We start from the raw sequence: 26,119 nt of genomic DNA, 5'->3' as shown, positions 1-26,119 counted from the left end.
TGGCGTCTCTCATAGACATATACTATCTCAAGCTTGGCCTTTCTTAACCCTATCCTCCTTTTTTCCAGTGTTCAAAAATATCCACTGAGCAATTACTGATTATGAAACAATATACTATTTACTGAGAAAGCCAACATGAATAAGTTCATTGACTGGTGTGAAGGAAAGACAATAATCAAGAATTAGAACAAGTGTCTGGTCTAAACAAAAAAATAGACAAGTAAACACAGAAAGAGGTAACATTTGTAAGGTTTTGGTTTTGTTTTATTTTTGATTATGAGAAATTAAAATATAGTTTCCCCGATATAAACAAAGTTACCTTTTTAAATTAATGACGATTCAAGCAGCATTTAAGTTACCAAAACATAGAAAAAAAGGCAGCCTTCAAATCATTAAGATTAAATCATATATACCATTTTATTGTTATGAGATTTTGTTGTTATATTCATTAACAGAATACTGCAAGCAGGAAGCTACTGATACACTTGAAGGAAAAGATTAAACTATACACCCCAAATATCTAAAAATTAAACTCTCCAAAATACATAAACTAGAACTTACTGCAGTTGAAAAACAAAAATAGTTTAAAGAAAAATATATGTCAATACAGTGAAATTATAAAATTCAATCTGAGGGGCACCTGGGGGGCTCAGTGGTTGAGCATCTGGCTCTTCATTTCAGCTCAGGTCATGATCTCGGGGTCCTGGGATCGAGCCTTGCATTAGGCTCTACACTGAGTGGGCACTCTGCTTGAGGATTCTCTGTCTCCTTCTGCCCTCTGCCCCTTCCCCCACCCGAATTCTCTCTGTCTCTCTCAAATAAATAAATATTTAAAAAATAAAATAGGGGTGCTTGGGAAGCTTAGTCAGTTAAGCGTCTGACTCCTGGTTTCAGCTCAGGTCATGATCTCAGGGTCGTGAGATCGAGCCCCTATAGGGCTTTGTGCTCTGCACGGAGTCTGCTTAAGATTTTCCCTCTCCCTCTGCCCTCTCCCCCACCACCACGTGCATTTTCTTTCTCTCTCAAATAAATAAATCTTTAAAAATTTTAAAATAAAATAAAGCCCAATTTGAATATGGTCATGAAGTTTCAAATTTACGTACTGTTTTTTTTTTTTTAATAGAGCTATCAAACTTGTTCTGAAAATAAAACTCCCATTCACATTTTAACTTCTTTAATACCAGAATAAAGAGATAACTCACTTCCGACTAGATTTTCATGAAGAAACCGACTTCATAAATTGATAGACACTACCACACAAGCCAACCTTGTTAGGATAATGAATATCAAGCAACCTACCTACGGATATGCGATTGCCTACCAGGTAGCACAACAGATGTAATCAGAAACATCATATGACCCATTGGACCGACAGTAGACCGAGCATGGGAAAGGCTGGGTAAGCATTTGCAATGTTTTGTAAGTAGTCTAAGCACGAAATAAATACTGTGAAAAACATATAATAGAATTTCAGTAATGAGCTACTTAATGACCAGTAATGTAAATTTACTGTTTACAGGGCCTTTACGTTTGTAAGACCAACCAGAGGAATACCTAGACATCTTGTTTCACAGTTTTATTTCTTTAAAGAGTGTTTTATTTTGTTTTTTAAGAAAAAAATCCATAGTATAGTTCACAACTGCTTATATTATTTTCTGAATTGGGAAAAATGTTCCATACAATATGGTAAAACTCCCCTGAAACCCAATTCTAAATTATTTCCAACAGCGCACAACTAGACCTATTTTTCAGAGCATATGGTGCTTCTTAGTAAATTTGTCTAACAGTCATTTGCATTTATTTTAGATTTATCAAGTTTCCTTGGAGAAGAAAAGTTATATCCATGCAACTCCAACAGTGAGTAAGTAAATACACACATATAAGTAAAATACTTCATGAAATATTTTGTTAACATTTAATATAGAGACATAGATCAAAGCTTTTGAAAGTTTCTTTTTAAAAAATACCTGCCAAAAGCCCTGACAAAGAAAAACAAATAATCACCTCTCCTGCTAGAAAAGTGAAAGGATATGCATGAGCGAAGAAATCTGAATTCTATCTCCCCCACTCCTTTGAGGCACCTCCAGCAAATTGTAACGGTAGGAGCAATGGAAGACTACTGATGTAGTTCAGTTTAAGCAACGTTTTACATGTTATTATTTTGATTCCCAGAAAAACGTATGAAGCACCTTTGATAGTCCCAATTTAGATCAGAAATTAAGACTATGAGAGGTAGGTAACTGGCTCGTGCAATAAGACATGGGGCTAGCTAGTTGCATGGCTATGAAAAGAACACAGAGAAGTAGTATGTTTTTACTTCTAACCTCGTATCATTTAAATATGTTTTGGAATGTATTTTGGCATAGTCTCAGTACTGTTTAGTGTTTTAGTACTGTTTTCAGGTAGACGTGATACTCCTCAAATCTTTAATGCCAATTACTCAACAATCTGGGAATTGGCACATAAATATTAGTGAAATTACATTGTGTATGCCTTTGACAATTTTGTGCTTGGATCTCCTGCAATTATCTTTGTTCTCATCACCTGAATGACCAAAACTACTATGAGAGAATGAGAACCAAATATCCTTCTCTGATTTTATGAATTCTGGGTAACTACAAAACTCAGTTTAAGTATCTGGACATCAAAACCTGCCTGGGCCAAAGCAATTTGGAGAAAAAAGAATGAAGCTGGAGGTATCACAACCCCATTTTCAAGATATACTACAAGGCTATCATAATCAAAACAGTGGGGTACTGACACAAAAATAGGCACATAGATCAGTGGTACAGGATAGAGAGCCCGGAAATAAACCCACACCTGTATGGTCAATTATCTACAACAAAGGAGGCAAGAATAAACAGTGGGGAAAAGACCATCTCTTCAACAAACGGTGCTGGGAAAACTTAAGGGCCACATGCAAAAGAATGAAACTGGACTACTTTCTTATGCCATATACAAAAATAAATTCAAAACAGATTAAAGTTCTAAAGGTAAGAAATGAAACCATAAAACTCCTAAGAGAAAACATAGGCAGTAATCTCCCTGACATCAGCCTTAGCAACATATTTATGGGTACATCTCCTAAAGCAAGGGAAACAAAAGCAAAAGTAAACTACTGAGACTACACCAAAATAAAACAGCTTTCATACAGCAGAGGAAATAATAAAACGAAAGAGCAGCCTACTGAATGGGAGAAGGTATTTGCAAATGATATATTTCATAAGGGGTTCAAATCCAGAGTATATAAAGAACAACTCAACACCAAAAATAGAAATAATCCAATTGTAAAAAGTGTCAGAGGTCCTAAATAGACACTTTCCAAAGAATACTTACAGATGATTCAAGTTCCTAAGCACTTAACTATTCCACTATATAGCTCATCATATTTTTTTTTCATTTCCCTTTCATTTGTTTACTTTCACATTATGATAGCATGGACCTAAGTACCATGTTTAAAGATGGCAATATGTGTTCTTATATTTCTTTTAAAAGTGTGTTTTCTTGTATAGCTAAAGCAGATTGCTTTTAGTATTTGCATAAAATATCACTGCCCATTCTACTGCTTACAATTTGTGCCCTCAGGTTTATGGAAGTTTTTTGAAAACACCATAGAGATAGCATCTATTGTGACTAGTCTTAAACTTGTGAATTTAGTTTATTAGCTGCTTTTGTGACTTATCATTTAGTCTGGTTTTAAGCTTCTTTCTTTTTCCTTCCTTTGATTTTCTTTACCTGAAATAGCACTGAATTTGCCTCATCCTTGCTGAATTAATTATTTGTATATACATTTCTAAGTTAATATTCATTTTAATTGTTTTGCATTTTTTTAACTGCTGTCTCTCTTTTAACTTCTATTAAGACTACTGAGGCACCTGCTGTCCACCTACCCTCTAATAATAGGAAAAAAAATCTGTTCTGTTTTCCTAGTTCACTGTGATGTGTCTAGGAAATATTCACCCTTATTCTGCCTGGGGTTTTTCGTGCCTCTTGAGTCTCAATATTTCCATCATCAGATCTAGAAATCCTCATGCATTTCTCCCCAGGTTGGTCTCCACACTGGGAGTGCAGCCTACTGAATAAAAATAATAATAAAAAATATAAGTAAAGAAATAATCCAATCAAAATAAGTTACAAATTGTCAGCCTCCTTTGAATTTCCATCCAGTGTTGTTTGTGCAAAGATCTTTTTAACTAGGTAATATATAGTACGTATTTACATCATTGCTAATTAGGAATTTCGAGATGATCAACAAGATATTTATGTTCCAATCTGTTACCATTTTAGTCAGTTGTTCAAAGTTTGTGGCAAAATTCAAATCTCTCTTCATCCTTTTAGTGTTACACTGGATTGGTCTCCAGTCACGTGAGTAACAAATAATTAGATGTGAACATTAAACAGAAAAGAAGGGAAAAAAATCCCCTAGGAATAGCCATATTGTTTTAGTTCTTTGTAGTAATTTAAGAAAGAACATTAGTTAGTTCCAGATGCCTGCTTTAAACTATTATGGCAATTCAAAACTTCCTGAATAAAATTTAAAAAGAAAAAAAAAAGCAATTCCTAGCAATAATCATTTGTGAAATAACAAAGCCTCAAAATATTCTTTGTAAGTTTCTATTTCTTGCTTTGAAGTCCCAATTTATTTTCATTTATCTTGCATTTTAAATGCTATTGAACATGATTTGAAAAGACACTTTGTACTTTTGTACTGAATACATGCTCAGCATGGGTGATTATTTGGGAATGTGTTGTTTAATCAATAGTATTGGCTGTTCTCTTTCTAAAAGTGCTAATTCATTGCACAAAAAAAAACATTGTTATCACAAATGGGTGTAATCTGTCTTTGACAACATTAATTTAATGTAACAATAATAACTGGATTCATATAAATATATTATTCCACTCATTGAGTAGATGTAATTATATGGAGAAAAGTTCTTTTCACCGCCATAGAATCAGAGGTCATTGCAAAAAAGAAAAAATCCAGGAATACAGACTACTATATATAACCAAACATTTTTGGTTTAATGGGCCAATAAAAAGTAAACTGATATAAAAATGGAAACTGAAGATTATCTTGGCTTGCAACCAATTACTCATTCCACACACACAGGGTCACAGACCCAACTGAAAGAGGGTAAATCGGAAGATGGGTTTTCTTTTTTTTTTTTAAAGATTTTATTTATTTATTTGACAGAGAGAGAGAGAGACAGAGTGAGCACAAGCAGAGGGAGTGGCAGGCAGAGGCAGAGGGAGAAGCAGGCTCCCCACAGAGAAGGGGGAGCCCGATGCGGGACTCGATCCCAGGACTCCGGGATCATGACCTGAGCCGAAGGCAGTCACTTAACCAATTGAGCCACCCAGGTGCCTTCGGAAGATGGGTTTTCTGACTTCCTGTGTTTTCCACCATAATAACAGTAATGTCTCAAATGCCTCAGGCATTTTTCATTTAAAAAAGAACAACTGTGTTCATGCATGTTGACCTTCCAAGCATATCTATTATGGACAAACAACAGGTGTTAGATCAGGTAGTTAAGGAGCCATGCCTGAAATCACATGACCTATTAAGCAGGAGACCAAAAAGAAAACTGATGTCTTTCAACAACCTTCCGTGAGACTGGGAACGGAATGATCTAGAGTATGCCAGAAGTCACAAATGGCTGATGTCATGTCCTCTCCTCTGTGAAGTCGTCTAGCAGCACTCCGCCCACTAGCTCAGGAAAGCAGGAAGGACTCCCATAAAAACAGGGGGATTCCTCTCTGGAGAGGAATTCCAAGCAAAGGCAAAACTACTTTGAAAAAGGGATCTGCCCACAGTCTAAAAACCAGAAGACTATCCTGGAAAAAGGCTCCACTGCCCAAAAGGTAGAGAAGATATTACAACCTCATAGAGAAGTTAACAGTGAAGAAGAATTTATCCTCCAAGCCTTGGGAATGAAACAGATGATCAATTGATAGAAAGATAGCTAGATGTATTTGTGTGAATGTCTACGTGTCAAAGGGGACCAGGAGATACTAGAATAATAGGATAATGCAAAAAGAAAAGGAAAGAGAGTCTGGCAGAAAGCCTTGGTGAATTCCAGTATTTAAGATAGTGGAGAAGATTCATTTTTATCAGCAACAGAGAAGGAAAACCACTGTACATGGTGTTAGACAGCCCGGACAGGGCAGCGTGTAAAGAGGGCGAGTGTGAGCAAATCGGTCAGAGACGGCTCAGAGTCCTGCTAAGAAGTCTGCGAAGTGTCCCTTGTATGTGACGGCACAGACACCGCTGAATGCCAGGTACAAGACCTTCCTTGAATTGAATGGAGCTGGGAATGGTGTGGTGAAGAAATGAAAGAATCTACATTAAACATGTGCTGAATTTTGTAATTGAAGAAGATGAATGTTATTTTAATGTCGTGAAAATAGCAACCATCCCTCATCCAACAAAATAAAAAAAATCAGAATTTAGAGCAATAACTGAAAAATATTTCTTATGTATAGCTGTTCTAAAAATAACATTTTTTCCACTTTTCCATGTGAAATATAACTGGCCTCTTGTCTATAATTTTGCTGTTATTTAAATTCATGCTCATTTAAAGGAGCAGGATTATATAAACCTAAATGTCAAAAATATGATTCCAAACTTCAGAGAGCATCCTGATGTTGAGTCTTTTCAAAATTTAAAAATATATAGCTTTAAAAAAATCTGTTTTCTTTTTATTCAAAGTACATTTTGTTACCTGAATCTGGCTTCACTCAGCCCTTTGTCATTCCCAGTTAATGTGGAAATATGCACAGGAAATTTCATCTTTCCAAAGCAAATCCATAAAAGCAAGTACAGGACTTTAAATTGTGAATTTGGGCCATTAACTTCAGATGTCAAAAACAGCATATTCTAGCATCTACAAAGCAGTTGCCGGATACAAAGTATCCTTTAGCAGATTGATTTTTCCCAATAATATAAAAATATTAGAAAATTTTATAAGAAATATAAATATTCTTCATAGTTTGTAAATCCAGTAAAATTAAATACTGTATACATACAGTTCCAATTTCTTTTTTTTTATAAAGAACTTCTTTTTTTTTTTTAAAGATTTTATTTATTTATTTCAGAGACAGAGAGAATGAGAGATAGAAAGCATGAGAGGGAAGAGGGTCAGAGGGAGAAGCAGACTCCCTGCTGAGCAGGAAGCCCCATGCGGGACTCGATCCCGGGACTCCAGGATCATGACCTGAGCTGAAGGCAGTCGCTTAACCAACTGAGCCACCCAGGCGCCCTACAGTTCCAATTTCTATGAGTTCTTACAAATGTATTAATTTTCCTATTTCAGACTAAAAAAATAGAATTTATAAGAACCCAAGTATTATTATGACTGGCATTTAAAAGATTATTATCTTTATCAGAGAATCCTTAAATAAACTAGAAATATTTATAAAATGCACATGCATGTGTATGACATTCTATGTGTATAACACTTATTAGCACTCTTGTAATCTTTGGGGAGTATCCATTATCATATCACTGTAAGTTCATGTCTAATGGTCATTTATTTTGTATATATATTTTAGGGACAAAAGAGATCTAAGCTATAACCATTTCATAAATGTGTGTTATTTGTGCCTCTTCTAATGTTTTTGTCACCTCTCGTCTTGCATTAAATTTCCATGGATTATATGTGATGACTGGTATTTCAAGGTGTTGCAGTACAAATTAATCATTTGGAAATAAAAGAGTACATTTAAGCTCATAACCTTTTTCGAAGAACTAAGGAAAATGAGGCAGGGTGGATTCTCAATGCCCCGCATCTAAAGCATTAGGGCAGAGGTAGTTATAGCAGGTTCTGTAGGTATAATATAAGAAAGGGGCTGGGGATTATCTTTTTTAATTGTTTTATTGTTATGTTAATCACCATATATTACATCATTAGTTTTTGGTGCAGTGTTCCATGATTCATTGTTTGTGCATAACACCCAGTGCTCCACGCAGAGCGTGCCCTCTTTAATACCCATCACCAGGCTAACCCATCCCCCTACCCCCCTCCCCTCTAGAACCCTCAGTTTGTTTTTCAGAGTCCATCATCTCTCACGGTTCGTCTCCCCCTCTGACTTACTCCCCTACATTCTTCAGCTTGGGGATTATCTTAACTTCAGACAAAATACAATCTTTGTGAAGATTTTTACAGTTTGTTGTTGTTGCTGTTTAAATCTGTATTTTACACACATTTTATGGCTGGGGGGGCATTTGGTCCATGGAAACCTTCGAATACTCTGCTAGCTAAACGGTGTCAGTCATAATTCTCACTGTCCCTGGATGGGAGGGACAACCGTGAACTTCGAGTATGGGATAGATCTGGTCTTTATAAAAAAACAAAACGAGACACTATTTTTGTCAGGATGGGGGGTGAAGTTTATATCTGTTGCCACCACGGTGAACACATTGGTGTTTCCCCATTATAAAACCTTTATACTCTATTTCATCGCAGAGTGATGAGGAAGACAGTGTTGAAACCACTTTCCTCTTAATCGATGATACTGAACGGAGCTTCTTGGTAGAACTATTTCTATCCCACCCTCCAAACCATGCATTCCATATGACCACCATTCTCTGATCCAAGCAGAATCATACTTTTACAGAAGATAAAAACTCGAGTAACTTGGAAATCCTGAAATTTGTGTTTATTACACCCACTTAGTATCTACTTGGATACCCATCCCTTGTTGATTGATCCCTCGAGTCAACCCATTTTCTGAGGGGCTTATCTCTAATTAGTTCATGGATTTACTCTTCCCTAGTAGCCCAGCTACTGAGACTGCATTTTAATTCTTGACTCTGACTCCCGATTTTTTTTCTCTTTTCTTTTTTCTCTTTATTCTCAATTTTTCTCTTAGTTCATTCATTATTAACACCCAGGGCCACTAATGTTGATTCGACTCTCTTTTTTCCTACTTAATAATCGTAACAGCATTTCTAAAGCTGTACTATATGTTATTATATGTGATAATCTAACAAGATTACAGATTACAATTCAATCAAAAATAAAGGGTACGATTTTACCATTCCTTTATAATCTAACCTGATTAGTTCTGAAGTAAAAAAGAAACATTGGTACCTAAAGTAGGACTACTTTGCTCTTTCTATATGTCATTATCCTCATCCAGAATTGTTTATCAACATCTATTTTAACTTACAGCTTTCCCTGTGCAACTTATAGACATTAAGTTGCCTGTCTGATGTCCTAAAACTGTCCAGAGTAGCCCTTCATTGAGATCGAATTCCAATGCTCTTTCTTGTAAAGACTCTGCAAGGATATTTTGAAAAGGAAAAGCAGAGAAGTATTGGAAATCTCCATTTTTACTGTAGTAAATTTATTGGGGAATATTCATTAATTTAAATTTCCCTAGATGTGGGGTGCCTGGGTGGCTCAGTCGTTAAGCATCTGCCTTCGGCTCAGATCGTGATCCTAGGATACTGGGATTGAGCCCTGCATAGGGCTCCCTGCTCAGAGGGAAGCCTGCTTCTCCCTTTCCCTCCGCTGCTCCCCCTGCTTGTATTCCCTCTCTCACTATCTCTCTCTCTGTCAAATAAATAAATAAAAATCTTTTAAAAAATAGTAAGTTTCCCTAGATGTAATTTTAAGCCATCCAAATCAACCATCAAAAGTCTTCTTAATTCAAAGAAGATAAAACTTTAATTGTTCAATGCATATTGTAATAGCTCTTAGGCATGCCTTAATTAGGACATATTTAGGAAAAGCACTTTAGGAAAATATAGGAAAAAATGGCAAAACCAGCAAGCACTGGGTTAAGAATCAGGTGGAGTTCAGTACTGGACAAAAATCCACTAATCATCACTGGTGGAAACTACATCACTCCTTATTATGAAAATTAACGATTAAGGGCAAAATCAAACCATTTACCACCATTCCTCTTTAAGAGAAATTGAGGGACATTTCTTACTACAGAAGACCACCATCCAGTAAAAGTAGAAAGAATAGTAGGATCAGAAGTCACATTTCAGGGACGCCTGGGTGGCTCAGTCTTGGTTAAGCATCTATCTTCAGCTCAGGTCATGATCTCAGGGTCCTGAGATCGAGTCCCGCATCAGGCTCCCTGCTCTTTGGGGAGTCTGCTTATGCCTCTCCCTCTGTCCCTTCCCCTGCTCATGCTCTCTCTCTCTCTTAAATAAATAAAATCTTTTAAAAAATTGGTGTAAACTTCTAAAAGACTAAGGTTGCAAATCTGGGTTGCTCGGGTCCATATGCTACGTTGGCGAGGGTATTCCACTTATAGATGCTGAATCCCCTTGTAGGCAAATCTGTGCACACGACACCCACAGTCTTCTCCTGATGTTTAACTGTGTGCACAAAAGTCAGGAGCAGGCTGAGAGTCAGAACCTGGCCTAGGTGGGTTTTCTGGGCCAGGTCTGGAGGGGAACTAGACCGTCTCCCATGGGGCATAGCAGGGATACACTGGCTCTCTCTTCTCTTCAACTGTGTATTGACTTGATATAGTTTTGGGTGATTTGGATGTTTGCACAATCCTCTGCACTCCTCTGCTCTCCCACGGTAGCCCAAAACAGATCTACCCTGGACTTACGAGGATGACATAACGTAATTCCTGGCAGTCAGCCTTGCTGGTTCCAGTAACCGCAGAGGGACTCAGGGACTCGTCCAAATCCAAGCTGCTGTAAAATGCCAACCGATAGTTGGTTTACAGCGTGATACCATTAATGACAAGTAAGCCAGGGGAGACCAAGGCACACAGTCCTCCAGTTAACTCTCCCCCAGCCACTGAAACTAGGAACCACTTCTCCTCTTTCCACGGAGCTTATGATCACTCAAGCAGTTTCTGAAAAAGTGTACATAATTAGTGGGGATTAATGAATACTGAAATCATTAAATATCATCAGGAATAATGTTGACTGATGCCCTTGCCTTGACCTTGATCAAAATCCTCTCCTGATTCAGACTAACAGCAGAAAGAACATCTGTGAAGAGAGCTGGCGTTGGCTCACCCACACAAGTTTCTCCTGGAAGAAAAGTCACAAAGGCCTCCCAACCCAAGGGAACTCTGTTCAAGCCAGCACGGTATGAATCCACACAGGGTCACACACACAACAAAGCTCTCCTTCGACCAGAGACACGGTTTTTCAAATTTCAAGTCATCCCCACAGCACTTTTTTATAGGGGAGAGACTTTAAACAAAACATGTCAACTTTTGGAAAAAATAATTTTTGAAATTTTCTTTTAGTTGCACTCACAAACCTGCATGTGTATGCGTGGTGTGGGTGACACTGAGAATTTTATTATTAGGGTACAGTCAAAAATGCTTGAAGGTTCTAAGAGTTAAAGGGACAGCTGAGAGTTAAGAAGACTCCATCCCTTTCCTGCGTTTTCTACCCTAAGAAGTGGGGGGGACTTTAGGAAAACCCATCCATCAATAAAGCTGAGGTTTATGAAATCTTTTCTCTCAACAGTTGTGAAGCTCGAGAAAATGCACAGAAGCCACATTCTTGTTCATTTCTTGGGACCATAAACAATATTTATAATAATTACTATCAAAGTTGATTCCTTGTGGCATATAACTTCTATTTTTGTATTCATAGTTACATTATGCTACATCTCTTCATATTTACAGGGATCCTTGCTGTCTATGGGCTGCTTGTTCCAAGACCAAGAGAAATATCTATACTATTACTAAACATGCAAAATAATCTATTTTAACCTTGCAATCTAAAATGGAAGAGTGAAACAAAATTCTTGATTAACAACCAAACTTCATCATTTTGTTTACAGTGAAAATGATTAATTGTCTTCTAATGGGTAAATCGATACCTTGCTTAATTGTATCTGCTTCTCAGAATTGGGTACCTCTAGTTCATTAACTCTTTTAAATGACAGCCTGCCTTGGAAAACTGCACAAAACTTATTAACGTTTCTTTTAAAGCCTTGATAAATCGTTCAGTCTCTTGAGTCTTACTCACTAAGTCTGCATTAACAACAATGAAACTATGGTACCCCGACATATTGTATATAATCTGAGAAAAATAAAATGAAGAAGACTTCTGCTTGTTCAAAACCTCACAAAGGTGATTAGGTCATGAGTGGACCACTTGATGGTTATGGAAATCCATCATGAACTCTGGAGTCTAAAAAATTCTATTATGGAAAGTAAAAAAAGTCATAAAAGGTAAAATATTAAAGCCTGTGTGATGGGCTCACAGAAGCAGGGGAGACAGACAAAGCCCCGGGCTTCTGGGGATAATTATCTGGTGGGTGATTTATTTTTTTATTTTTCTAACTTATTGGAGGAGTTTATTATACTGATATTTCATCAAATGTAAGTTAAAGGGCTCCAAATTCAGTGACCTACTTTCTTACCCTGCCTTAGTCTATGTGATGTTTTGACTATGATGCAGATTTCCAGAATGCATTATTGATTTTTATCTCACTCTTACTTTTTTTTCATTTTAAATATTTTCCTTTTATTTTTTTATTTTTATTTTTTAATAATGTTGTATTGTTATGTTAATCACCATACATTACATCATTAATTTTTGATGTAGTGTTCCATGATTCCTTGTTTGTGAATAACACCCAGTGCTCCATGCAGAATGTGCCCTGTTTAATACCCATCACCAGGCTAACCCATACCCCTGCCCTCCTCCCCTCTAGAACCCTCAGTTTGTTTTTCAGAGTCCATCGTCTCTAATGGTTCGTCTCCCCCTCCGACTTACTCCCCCTTCATTCTTCCCCTCCTGTTATCTTCTTTTTTTTTCTTCACATATGTTGTGTTATTTGTTTCAGAGGTACAGATCTGTGATTCAACAGTCTTGTACAATTTACAGCGCTCACCATAGCACACACCCTCCCCAATGTCTATCACCCAGCCACCCCCTCCCTCCCACCCCCCACCACTCCAGCACCCCTCAGTTTGTTTCCTGAGATAAAGAATTCCTCATATCAGTGAGGTCATAGGATACATGTCTTTCTCTGATTGACTTATTTCACTCAGCATAACACCCTCCAGCTCCATCCACGTCGTTGCAAATGGCAAGATCTCATTCCTTTTGATGGCTGCATAATATTCCATTGTGTATATATACCACCTCTTCTTTATCCATTCATCTGTCGATGGACATCTTGGCTCTTTCCACAGTTTGGCTATTGTGGACATTGCTGCTATAAACATTGGGGTACACATACCCCTTCGGATCCCTACATTTGTATCTTTGGGGTAAATACCCAGTAGTGCAATTGCTGGGTCATATGGTAGCTCTATTTTCAACTGTTTGAGGAATCTCCATACTGTTTTCCAGAGTGGCTGCACCAGCTTGCATTCCCACCAACAGTGTGGGAGGGTTCCCCTTTCTCCACATCCCCGCCAACATCTGTCGTTCCCTGACTTGTTAATTTTAACCATTCTGACAGGTGAGGTAGTATCTCACTGAGGTTTTGATTTGGATTTCCCTGATGCCAAGCGATGTGGAGCCCTTTTTCATGTGTCTGTTGGCCATTTGGATGTCTTCTTTGGAAAAATGTCTGTTCATGTCTTCTGCCCATTTCTTGACTGGATTATTTGTTCTTTGGGTGTTGAGTTTGATAAGTTCTTTATAGATTTTGGATACTAGCCCTTTATCTGAGATGTCATTTGCAAATATTTTCTCGCATTCTGTCGGTTGTCTTTTGGTTTTGTGGACTGTTTCTTTTGCTGTGCAAAAGCTTTTTATCTTGATGAAATCCCAATAGTTCATTTTTGCCCTTGCTTCCCTTGCCTTTGGCGATGTTTCTAGGAAGAAGTTGCTGTGGCTGAGGTCGAAGACGTTGCTGCCTGTGTTCTCCTTTAGGATTTTCATGGACTCCTGTCTCACGTTTAGGTCTTTCAACCATTTGGAGTCTATTTTTGTGTGTGGTGTAAGGAAATCGTCCAGTTTCATTCTTCTGCATGTGGCTGTCCAATTTTCCCAACACCATTTGTTGAAGAGACTGTCTTTTTTCCATTGGACATTCTTTCCTGCTTTGTCGAAGATGAGTTGACCATAGAGTTGAGGGTCCATTTCTGGGCTCTTGATTCTGTTCCATTGATCGATGTGTCTGTTTTTGTGCCAGTACCATACTGTCTTGATGATGACAGCTTTGTAATAGAGCTGGAAGTCCGGAATTGTGATGCCGCCAGCTTTGCTTTTCTTTTTCAATATTCCTCTGGCTATTCGGGGTCTCTTCTGGTTCCATACAAATTTTAGGATTATTTGTTCCATTTCTTTGAAAAAGGTGAATGGTATTTTGATGGGGATTGCATTGAATGTGTAGATTGCTCTAGGTTGCACTGACATCTTCACAATGTTTGTTCTTCCAATCCAAGGGCATGGAACGTTTTTCCATTTCTTTGTGTCTTCTTCAATTTCTTTCATGAGTATTTTATAGTTTTCTGAGTACAGATCCTTTGCCTCTTTGGTTAAATTTATTCCTAGGTATCTTATGGTTTTGGGAGCAATTGGAAATGGGATCGACTCCTTGATTTGTCTCTCTTCTGTCTTGTTGTTGGTATATAGGAATGCCACTGATTTCTGTGCACTGATTTTATATCCTGCCACTTTACTGAATTCCTGTATGAGTTCTAGCAGTTTTGGGGTGGAGGCTTTTGGGTTTTCCACATACAGTATCATATCATCTGCAAAGAGTGAGAGTTTGATTTCCTCTTTGACGATTTGGATGCCTTTGATTTCTTTTTGTTGTCTGATTGCGGTGGCTAGGACTTCTAATACTATGTTGAATAGCAGTGGTGAGAGTGGACATCCCTGCCGCGTTCCTGACCTTAGGGGAAAAGCTCTCAGCTTTTCCCCATTGAGAATGATATTCGCTGTAGGTTTTTCGTAGATGGCTTTTATGATATTGAGGTATATACCCTCTATCCCTATACTCTGAAGAGTTTTGATCAAGAAAGGATGCTGTACTTTTTCAAATGCTTTTTCTGCATCTATTGAGAGGATCATATGATTCTTGTTCTTTCTTTTGTTAATGTATTGTATCACGTTGATTGATTTGTGGGTGTTGAACCAGCCTTGCAGCCCAGGGATGATCCCACTTGGTCGTGCTGAATCATCCTTTTAATGTACTGTTGGATCCTATTGGCTAGTATTTTGGTGAGAATTTTTGCATCCATGTTCATCAAGGATATTGGTCTGTAATTCTCTTTTTTGATGGGGTCTTTGTTTTGGGGATCAAGGTAATCCTGGCCTCCTAAAATGAGTTTGGAAGTTTTCCTTCCATTTCTATTCTTTGGAACAGTTTCAGGGAATAGATATTAATTCTAGTTTAAATGTCTGATAGAATTCCCCTGGGAAGCCATCTGGCCCTGGGCTTTTGTTTCTTGGGAGATTTTTACGACTGCTTCAATTTCCTTAGTGGTTATAGGTCTGTTCAGGTTTTCTATTTCTTCCTGGTTCAATTTTGGTAGTTGATACATCTCTAGGAATGCACCCATTTCTTCCAGGTTATCTAATTTGCTGGCATAGAGTTGCTCATAATATGTCCTTATAATTGTTTGTATTTCTTTGGTGTTGGTTGTGATCTCTCCTCTTTCATTCATGATTTTGTTGATTTGGGTCATTTCTCTTTTCTTTTTGATGAGTGTGGCCAGGGGTTTCTCAATCTTGTGAATTCTTTCAAAGAACCAGCTCCTAGTTTTGTGGATCTGTTCTACTGTTCTTTTGATTTCTAGTTCATTGATTTCTGCTCTGATCTTTATGATTTCTCTTCGCTTGCTGGGTTTAGGCTTTCTTTGCTGTTCTTTCTCTAGCTCCTGTAGGTGTAGGGTTAGGTTGTGTCTTTGAGACCTTTCTTGTTTCTTGAGAAAGGCTTGTATTGCTATATACTTTCCTCTCGGGACTGCCTTTGCTGTATCCCAAAGATTTTGGACAGTTGTTTTTTCATTTTCATTGGTTTCCATGAATTTTTTTAATTCTTCTTTAATTTCCTCGTTGACCCATTCATTCTTTAGTAGGATGCTCTTTAGCCTCCATGTATTTGAGTTCTTTCCGACTTTCCTCTTGTGATTGAGTTCTAGTTTCAAAGCATTGTGGTCTGAAAATATGCAGGGAATGATCCCAATCTTTTGGTACCAGTTGAGACCTGATTTGTGACCTAGGATGTGATCAATTCTGGAGAATGTTCCATGGGCACTAGAGAAGAATGTGTATTCCGTTGCTTTGGGATGGAATGTTCTGAATATGTCTGTGAAGTCCATTTGGTCCAGTGTGTCATTTAAAGTTTTTATATCCTTGTTGATCTTTTGCTTAGATGATCTGTCCATTTCAGTCAGGGGGGTGTTAAAGTCCCCCACTATTATCGTATTGTTGTCAATGTGTTTCTTTGCTTTTGTTATTATTTGCCTTATATAATTGGCTGCTCCCATGTTTGGGGCATAGATATTTACAATCGTTATATCTTCTTGTTGGATAGACCCTTTAAGTAGGATATAGTGTCCTTGTTCATCTCGTATTACAGTCTTTGATTTAAAATCTAATTTGTCTGATATAAGTTTTGCCACCCCAGCTTTCTTTTGGTGTCCATTAGCATGGTAAATGGTTTTCCACCCCCTCACTTTCAATCTGGGGGTGTCTTTGGGTCTAAAATGAGTCTCTTGCAGACAGCATATTGATGAGTCTTGTTTTTTAATCCAATGTGATAGCCTATGTCTTTTGATTGGGGCATTTAGCCCATTTACATTCAGGATAACTATTGAAATGTATGAATTTAGTGCCATTGTATTGCCTGTAAGGTGACTGTTACTGTATATGGTCTGTGTTCCTTTCTGATCTATGCTGCTTTTAGGCTCTCTTTTTGCTTAGAGGACCTCTTTCAATATTTCTTGTAGGGCTTTAGTTTTTGTTTGTCCTGGAAGCTTTTTATCTCTCCTTCTATTTTCAATGACAGCCTAGCTGGATGTAGTGTTCTTGGCTGCATATTTTTCTCGTTTAGTGCTCTGAAGATATCCTGCCAGTCCTTTCTGGCCTGCCAGGTCTCTGTGGATAGGTCTGTTGCCAATCTAATGTTTCTACCATTGTAGGTTACATATCTCTTCTCCCGAGCTGCTTTCAGGATTTTCTCTTTGTCTCTGACACTCGTAAGTTTTACTATTAGATGTCGTGGTGTTGACCTATTTTTACTGATTTTGAGAGGGGTTCTCTGTGCCTCCGGGATTTTGATGCCTGTTTCCTTCCCCACATTAGGGAAGTTCTCTGCTATTATTTGCTCCAATATACCTTCTGCCCCTCTCTCTCTTTCTTCTTCTTCTGGGATCCCAATTATTCTAATGTTGTTTCGTCTTATCGTATCGCTTATCTCTCGAATTCTGCCCTCGTGATCCTGTAGTTGTTTCTCTTTTTCTCAGCCTATTTATTTTCCATTATTTGTTCTTCTATATCGCTGATTCTTTCTTCTGCCTCATTTATCCTAGCAGTTAGTGCCCCCATTTTTGATTGCACATTATTAATAGCCTTTTTGATTTCGACTTGGTTAGATTTTAGTTCTTTCATTTCTCCAGAAAGGGTGTCTCTAATAACTTCCACGCTTTTTTCAAGCCCAGCTAGTATCTTTAAATCATGATTCTGAACTCTAGGCCCGACATCGTACTAATGTATTGAGTAGGTCCCTGGCAGATGGTACTACCTCTTGTTCTTCTTGCTGAGGTGATTTTTTTCATCTTGTCATTTTGTCCAGAGGAGAATAGATGAATGAGAGAACAAAATGCTAACAGGTTAACAACATCTCCAGCAAATATACTCTATACAAATCAGAAAAGACCTGAAAGCAGGGGACAAGAAAGGGAAAGAAAGAAGAGGAAAAAAAAGGAAAAAGAAAAAGATAAAAACAAACAAAAACAGAACAAAACAAAAAAAACAGAATATGATCAAATATGATCAGGCTAGTGCATATATCAGTGCCACACAATAGCTTTTGGGCCTATTTCGGTCTGTTAGAAGAAAGTGCCTGCTAAAATTTTGAAGGAAGAAAGACATATATGTACAAAATAAGGGTTGATACAATGAACGGATGGAAGATGACTGTAAAGATGAAAATTGTAAAAGATTTTATAAAAGGAATTGAGAAGATAAGAAGTTGTTTTTAAAAAGAAAAATAAGATTTAAAAAGAAAAAGAAAAATGAAAAAAAAGAAAAAAAAGGGAGAGAATGTGATCAGGCAAGAGAATAGAACAAAGCCATATACTAGTGATTTAAGGTATATTTTGATCTGTTAGAAGAAATTGTATCTCAAAATTTAAAGAGAGAACAACTCTCTCTCTCTCTATATATATATATATGCCAAAAATAAGGGTAACTACTATGAAGGGATAAAAATATGACTTTAAAAATGAAAAATAAAAAAAAATTAAAAAGGGATTGATAAGATGTTGTTTGAAAAAGGGAAAAAAGAAAAATTTAAAAAAAAGTTAAAAAATTAACTTTGAAAAAGTAATGAATTATGTTTAAAAAGCCATGAATCTATGTGCAGTATTCCCCTAGCGCTGGAGTTCTCCCATTCTCCTTGATCGGTAAACTTGGTCTTGGCTTGCCGGCTGTTCCTGCTGATCTTCTGGGGGAGGGGCCTGTTGCCGTGGTTCCCAAATGTCTTTGCCGGAGGCGGAATTGCCCCGCCCTTGTCGGTCCGGGCTAAGCAAGCTGCTCGGGTTTGCTCTCGGGAGCTTTTGTTCCCTGCAAGCTCTCGGTACAGATTTGGAGGACCAGGGTGAAAATGGTGGCCTCCCAATCTCCGCCCGGAGGAGCTGAGACCTCGGGGCCCCGCTCCTCAGTGCGCCCCCAGAGAAAAGCAGTCACTCCGTGTCCCCGGTCTCCGGCCGCACTCCGTGCTCACCCGGCCTGTGACCGAGCGTTGCTATCTCTGGCACCCGACCCCGTGTGGAGTCTGCAAACCCAGCAGATCCCTGCGGTGCGCTCCCGCGCCGCTCCTCCCGGGGGAGGGAGGGGAGTCTCCCCGGCTCTGCCGCTTGTTGGGTCCCTGCTGGAGGAGCAGTGGCCTGACTGGGCCGCGGATCACAGTTTATGGCCACCCCGAGCTGAGAGCCCGCGCCTCGGCTCCGTCTCTGCAGCCGGCTTCCCCGCTCCGATCCCTGGGAGCTCTGCCGCACTCAGGCACCCCCGGTCTTTCTGTGACCCCGAGGGTCCTGAGACCACACTGTCCCGCGAGGGTTCCACCCCCGCTTAGCCACTGGAGCGACGTCCCTCAGCGGAGCCGACTTCTAGAAGGTCCGATTTTGGGCTCCGCGGCTCTAGCACTTGCCAGAAGCGGCCGACGGAGGCCCCTCCCCCGCCGTCTATCCTCCCGAATATCGCCTCGGATTCACTTCTCCGCACGCCCTACCTTCCAGTAAGTGGTCGCTTCTCTGTTCAGAGAGTTGTTGCTACTCTCCTCTTCGATCTCCTGTTGAGTTCGTAGGTGTTCAGAATGGTTTGATCCCTATTCAGCTGAATTCCTGAGACCAGATGAAATCCAGGTCTCCTACTCCTCTGCCATCTTGCTCTGCCCTCTCTGGTGGATGATTTAAACCATCTGGAACACATCAGTCCATGAACAAGCTAACGGCGTTGGGAGAGAGTGTTGTCAGGATAACAGCGAGGGACTCTGGGCAGGAAACATGAGATAAATCTGGCTCCGGGACAGTCTTCTTGAAGAGGTGATGTGTTAGAACGGAGTCAGTCTCTGGCGAACAAGGAGGGCCATTCAGGTTGAAGGAACAGGAAGCACAAGGTCTAACACGGAAGCGATCCTAGTGTAGCTGAGAACAGCAAGAGGGCAATCTTGCCAACTGTCCAGGCTGTACATGTCTCCTTGAGGTCCAGTGACCTGGTTCCATGTCACAGACAGGGCCTGGCATCCTGCCCAGTCCTGCAGACCTAGCGCCTGGTTCCCTGGATATCATGCACCTACTTGTGGACTCTGGCTGTAGGAGACTTTACCTTTGTGGAGCTCAGCAAAGGAGCGAGGTCTGAAACACCAACTGTCTCCAAACACCAGACCTCCATCTCCTCTCTAGTGTTTCCGGTTCTCCTTCTTTTTCGGGCTGCTCCCCAGAAGTCTGTCCTTGCTCTGCCCCCCTCCGCATAGTAAAACCATGCAAAATACTCAGCCTTGAGAAGAAACAAAAGCAAGACATGGGACATGAATGCTTCCAACCCTGAAGAAGGGGAAAGAAGGGAGAAATACAACAGGAGAGCAAACACAACTATGCTTCTTGCTCCTTCCCCAAATAGGCACACACATAGATTAGGGAACTAAGATGTGATTAATTTAGGAGATAGAAAAAGATGCAAGACCAAACATACTGTACTGAAAAACTGCTCAATTTTTTAACAGTATGAAAAGTGGAGAAGATATTGCTGGAAAGTGGAATTGAAACCTCAGACGTGAGGAGACATTGCGCTAATGATTGATGCTTCTGTTTCTGACCTTGACATGATATATGATCTTAACACAAAGCTGCTTAAGAAATTATGAAATTCAAATATGGAAGAATTTTCTCTAAGTAAATATACCTAAGCATGCGGATTAATTTAGATCCAGGAATAATTTTTCTTGACATATGGAAAACCAATAACTCTTCTAATGGTGATTATTTTGGTAATATCAATGCCTGATACAAAGATGTATAGAAAAATGTTTCAAGTTTGTTTATGTTAGGACTCTGAATGGTCTAAATAATGCATGATTTAAAACTGAAAAAAATATTCCTTAGGCCCTAAGAATTAATTACAGAGTATTCTTCCCTTTCTCTCAATGTTTCAATTAAAACAAAACAAACACAATACTTGGAAAGTAATGGGGAAGAGCTGGGCTGCGTCAATAGAGAGAGACCATGACCTCCAGGAGACAGACTGGGAATGGAGGAGAGAGTATAATGTGAAAATAAAATGAAAAGGGAGAGAGATCAAGAAAACGATACTCTGCGGGGAATGGAGGATCATTACAGATTAACTCGAAGGAGCGGCATGATTAGGGTCTTAGCCAGGGTGTATGAAAATCACACCAGAGCAGATGGGGCGCTCAAAACCAGGATGAGAAATGGATGTTGGGTCCTTCCAGAACACCCGAATAGTACTAAATCTTTCGGTCCATTACTGACAACAGGAAAAGCCTATTACAAATTACCTCTTGAAAAGCCGTTTCTCCCTTGGCATAAAGTATATTTCTGAAACTGGTTGTGAAACACCTCCCTCTTCCTTGGAGGTCTTGGTTTTTCTGAGACCTAATTTGTGTTGTACCTGTTCTTCTTTTGTCTATAAAATAATCAGCTTGGCATTTGTTAACTATTCTATCTCTTGCATGAATTATTTATAGCTATAAGTTATACTTGTGGCTGAGAAAAAGGGGAAGTCAAAAAATTATATAGGGTCATTTAACAACTCAATCATATATTTTGGAGATACAGTATTGGAATATATATATATTTTCTAAAAATGTTCAATATTAGGGAAGTTGGTTATAACTGAGATTTTAAAAAGTTACAGAAGTCTTTTTTTAATGATAAAGACTTGTTTTGTGAGGTATTATTGTAAAAATGTAACTTAGCTATTCAAGTATCTGTTAACATAATATTTCTCCCCCATAGAGACAAATATTTAAAATTTGTTTCTACTTAGTGGTTCCATTTTCCTCTGCATGCCCCCAACCCCCATGCTCCTACTACCCCAGTCTCAAATAAATAAAATCTTTAAAGAGAAAAAAAAAGAAAAATGTACCCACAATGGTAAATATTTGCATGAGTATCTTTTCACTATATGGACCTAGTCTAGACTTTTAAATTAAGGACCAGTATAATCAAATGCCTATGAAACATCTCTTTACATGTGTCAAAATTTCTCCAAACATATGATTTATTCTCTTCCAGGACTTATTCATCTCCAAAATGTTCTCTTACTTAGTATATAGAGGTACTGTGAGCTTACTTTCCCCAAGATAAAAACAAAGGAATCACATTTGATGACTTTGTCTTTATACAATTGATCACCCAGTTCCCTTCATTTCACTTCTAAACTATATCTTGCACATCCATCCATGTACTCTCCATCTCAATTTTCCTTCTGGATGTGGCCCTTCACATTGGCCATGAAACTGGACCCAGATGGATGAATGTCCATCCTCTACTGGCCCCTCCAAACAATTCTACACACAGTACCTTAAAAATGTTTTGAAAATGCGAATTTGGATATGTTGTCCCAATTTTTTATAAGATAGCACAATTCTTATCAGCATCTTAAGTTTCTGTGAGAATCAGCACCTAGTGATGATTCCTGGCATTTCTACCCTCTTTCTATCAGTCTGTATTCCCACCAGTGTGACTATGATGACGCCCACCTCAGGGGATTTGCATAAATCTTTTACTTAACTCAGAATATTCCAGCAACTTTGCCCCCCACTGCCTTTGCTTAGTCAAAAGCATTAACCCAGCTGACCTCAGCTCAGTGACCCCACATGAAATTTCAACTCTCCTTGTAGCATGCTTTCTTATATACTCATGTCTTATATTTCAAGGAAATATTAATATTCAATGCAATAGTTTTGAGCCAAATCCCTGAGGCCAGGTTCGTGGTGTTTGCTCAATCTTTGTATCCATAACAAATAGCAGAGTGCTTGGTTTAACATAGATGCTCAAGTATTTCTGAACCAATGAATCTGAAGGAATGGGAGATTGAATCAAAGGACATCACATTTCAACCTTAGAATAGTTATCTATTCATTACATTCCCCACATTCTGGCTACTTAAACTCATTGAGTCTTTTCCCATCCTCTAAGAATTCAACCTTACACTTATGATTCTGTCAGATATTAGTATCCACTCTGATATTACAAAATGAAAATAAATGAAACCATTTATAATGTAAAACTACTTAGAACCAAATACAAAGGTAGAAAGGAACTGGATATCACCCATTAAAATATATTTACCATTTCTGCATAAACAAGAAAGTAATTTGGTGTGTTACAAGTTGACTGGGGTGGAACATAAGGCACAGCATGGAGGACATTAGGAGAAGGAAGGGAAAAATGAAGGGGGGGTAATCAGAGGGGGAGATGAATCATGAGAGATGATGGACTCTGAGAAACAAACTGAGGGTTCTAGAGGGGAGGGGCTGGGGGATGGGTTAGCCTGGTGATGGGTATTAAAGAGGGCATGCTCTGCGTGGAGCACTGGGTGTTATGCACAAACAATGAATCAGGGAACACTACATCAGAAACTAATGATGTGGGCGCCTGGGTGGCTCAGATGGTTAAGCGGCTGCCTTCGGCTCAGGTCATGATCCCAGGGTCCTGGGATCGAGTCCCACATCGGGCTCCCTGCTCCTTGGGAGCCTGCTTCTCCCTCTGCCTCTCTCTCGCTCTCTCTCTCTGTCTCTCATGAATAAATGAATAAAATCTTAAAAAAAAAAAAGAAACTAATGATGTCATGTATGTGGACTAACATAACATAATAATAGGAAAAAAATAGTTGACTGGGTACTACCAGCCCTCCCTAAAGGGGAAAAATACTGTAACGCATGCAATATAACGCATGCATATCTCTTATGAAATGACTTTAATAGCGACAAAGTGTGCTGCAACTTGTTTAAAAGAAAAATAAGGGGCACCTGGGGGGCTCAGTTGGTTAAGCGTCCGATTCTTGGTTTCAGCTCAGGTCATGATCTTGAGGTCCTGAGATCAGGCCCCACATAAGGCTTCCTGCTCAGTGGGGAGTTTGCCTGAGATTCCCTCCCCTCCCCTCCCCCTCCCCTTCTGTCTCTCTCTCTCCAAAATAAATAAATAATTTATTTTTTTAAGATTCTGTCAGGGGGAGAGAGAGAGAACACAAGCAGGGAGGAGGGGTAGAGGGAGAAGCAGGCTCCCTGCTCAGCAGGGAGCCCAACGTGGGACTCGATCCCAGGACCCTGAGATCATGACTTGAGCTGAAGGCAGACGCTTAACCAACTGAGCCACCCAGGCATCCCAATAAACAAAATCTTAAAAAAAAAAAAAAAGGGAAAAGAGACACTTGTCTATAATACAGGAAAAAAATGAGCGAAGCGCAGCTCTTCAGGGCACTTTCTCGGCTTTGGTAACTGTGCCCCCTCCCTTACGACACTGACCATTCTGTCTGTGGGCCTCTCGCTCCCTCCATGCGAGAGAGAAACGAAAACAAAAACAAAACACATCACAGTGCAAATGACAAGTTCTGCTCTTATTTGCAAAATTTATAAGAAATGATGCTTATAAAACTAAAGCAGGAGCCTGCTGTATAATAAACTACACTTTTAGCGAATAGGACTTTTCTATAGTGACAAAAATGTAAAGATCAGAGAAAGAAAGAATTTGGTTTGGATAGAATACATTGTATTTTCTTTGCCACAAACTATAGTACAAAATCTGCAGTCCTGTACTTTGTAATTCATTCGATAACAAAGGGATCTTTGTTTTGATTATAATGAAAAAAAAATGTTTGTTCAAACACTGATTAGATACCCTACAAAACAGAGACATGTGGTTCTCTATTATGTGTAGTAACTATGACAATGACAACTTTTTTATTTTTTTAAGTGGGCTCCCCGCCCAATGTGGAGCCCAGTGCAGGACTTGAACTCATGACCCTGAGATCATGACCTGAGCCGAAACCCAGTCAGCTGCTTAACTGACTGAGCCACCCAGGAGCCCTAACAAGGACTTTAGAAATGCTTTTATAATTAAAATGACCTCCAAGGACCACAGCGTACAAACGTTTTCTACTATAAGACATACTTAAAACCATTAATCACCCCCCTGTCCTCAGTTATACTGAGTCAGAGCTAAGTTTTCTCACATTAATACTGCCTATCTGCGCTGTCTCGACCAGTGGGTTCGAAACAGAATACCATATCTTTTTTTTCTTTTTCTTTCTCCTACCACAGGGAACGAGTCCACCTCGGTGCCCTACTGAACACATTTACGTTCCTTGTTCATTACGGAGACCTGGCAAACACAGACACAACTTAATGGGAGGTCACCAACGCACGTGCAGGTGGGTCTGCGTCCTGCATGTGGTTCAGGATACTGCGGAAGTGCATTCTGCTGGGCAGCACCGCTCCCGACAGAGGCTGTGTCTGTCAGGGTCCCAGCAGAAACACGGGGTACATTCACACTGGGCAATTTGAGGGAAGTTTAATAAGGATGCTGTTCAGAGGATGTGGGCAGAGAACAAGGATGCCGCGGGGGAAGGTGTTGTGCCCAGAAGCTAGCGAGGGTGGCTCAATTCTCATCCTCCTGTGGCCCATGGGCTGGAGCCCGGCTCACTTCTCCTTAGCCTACCTTTGTGACAGCACCCGGTATGGTGGACAGTGTTGTGCACAACACCGGCCATTCATTTGTGATCTGAGAAATTCTCTGGGGCCACGGGAGGTGTCTGGGAAGAAACTGCAGGGAAATGCAGGGGAGCTAACCATCCAGGAGCAACGGGGTTGGGGTGAAATTTGGTTTAAGGATCCAGGGTCTCCACCGTCAGAGAGAAAATCCTAAGAGCGTGCTGTATGGTTCTAGAGGCTTGAGCCCCAGAAGCTCAAAGTGTTAACGAGATCAATAACACACTTTTTATTGACTTCTCCTCCCATCTTGTCCTGATGGTTTAGGGTAACTCCTGACTAAGCTACCTACACCAGAGTCCTTAACTCGGGTCTCTGTGAGGGAAACCAACATCAGATACCACCTTGGGCTCTCTGGCATAAGAATAAAGAGCACCTACAGGAACTCGGGAGAGCAAGAACTTGGAGCAGATAGAAGCCTTAACATTTAGTCAAGGAAGGCGTATGCCTACGTCTACTCTCAAGAGAGAGAAGGGAGACAGATGCCTCTACTTCACGCTCTTTCTTCTCTCAAGACTGCTGGTGTTCTCTGTTGCCTGAATCACCTGAAATCCGAACAACAAGAGCTCCCATCCACCTCTCTCCTACATCAGCCAAAGAGCAAAGGCACAGATGGATCGTGGTCAGCGCGGAGGGGCCCACATCCCAGACCCAAATCAAGCGTGCCTCCTCCTGGTCTCCCCCAGCGACCCCAGCATGGTGTAACTGGACCATGGCTCTTACAGGAACACAGTATGCACTTAAAATGAAGCTGG

General features: G+C 39.6%; 1 protein-coding gene and 1 long non-coding RNA gene across 2 annotated transcripts in view; one reads left to right on the top strand and one right to left on the bottom strand.

The window, feature by feature from the left end:
* PCDH15 (protocadherin related 15) overlaps positions 1 to 26,119 on the bottom strand; it is a 1,343,394-nt gene that overhangs the window by 1,062,774 nt on the left and 254,501 nt on the right. The window lies entirely within an intron of this gene.
* On the top strand, positions 5,720 to 26,046 carry LOC113923415. The gene is made up of 4 exons (XR_003520320.1): positions 5,720 to 6,282; positions 10,953 to 11,072; positions 24,918 to 25,027; positions 25,632 to 26,046. It is a non-coding gene; the product is annotated as an uncharacterized LOC113923415 (long non-coding RNA).

The sequence above is a fragment of the Zalophus californianus genome, chromosome 15 (assembly GCF_009762305.2).
Source record: "Zalophus californianus isolate mZalCal1 chromosome 15, mZalCal1.pri.v2, whole genome shotgun sequence".
Classification (NCBI taxonomy): Eukaryota; Metazoa; Chordata; class Mammalia; order Carnivora; family Otariidae; genus Zalophus; species Zalophus californianus.
The sequence above is the reverse complement of the archived record's forward strand: the minus strand, read 5'-3'. Positions and strand labels throughout refer to the sequence as shown.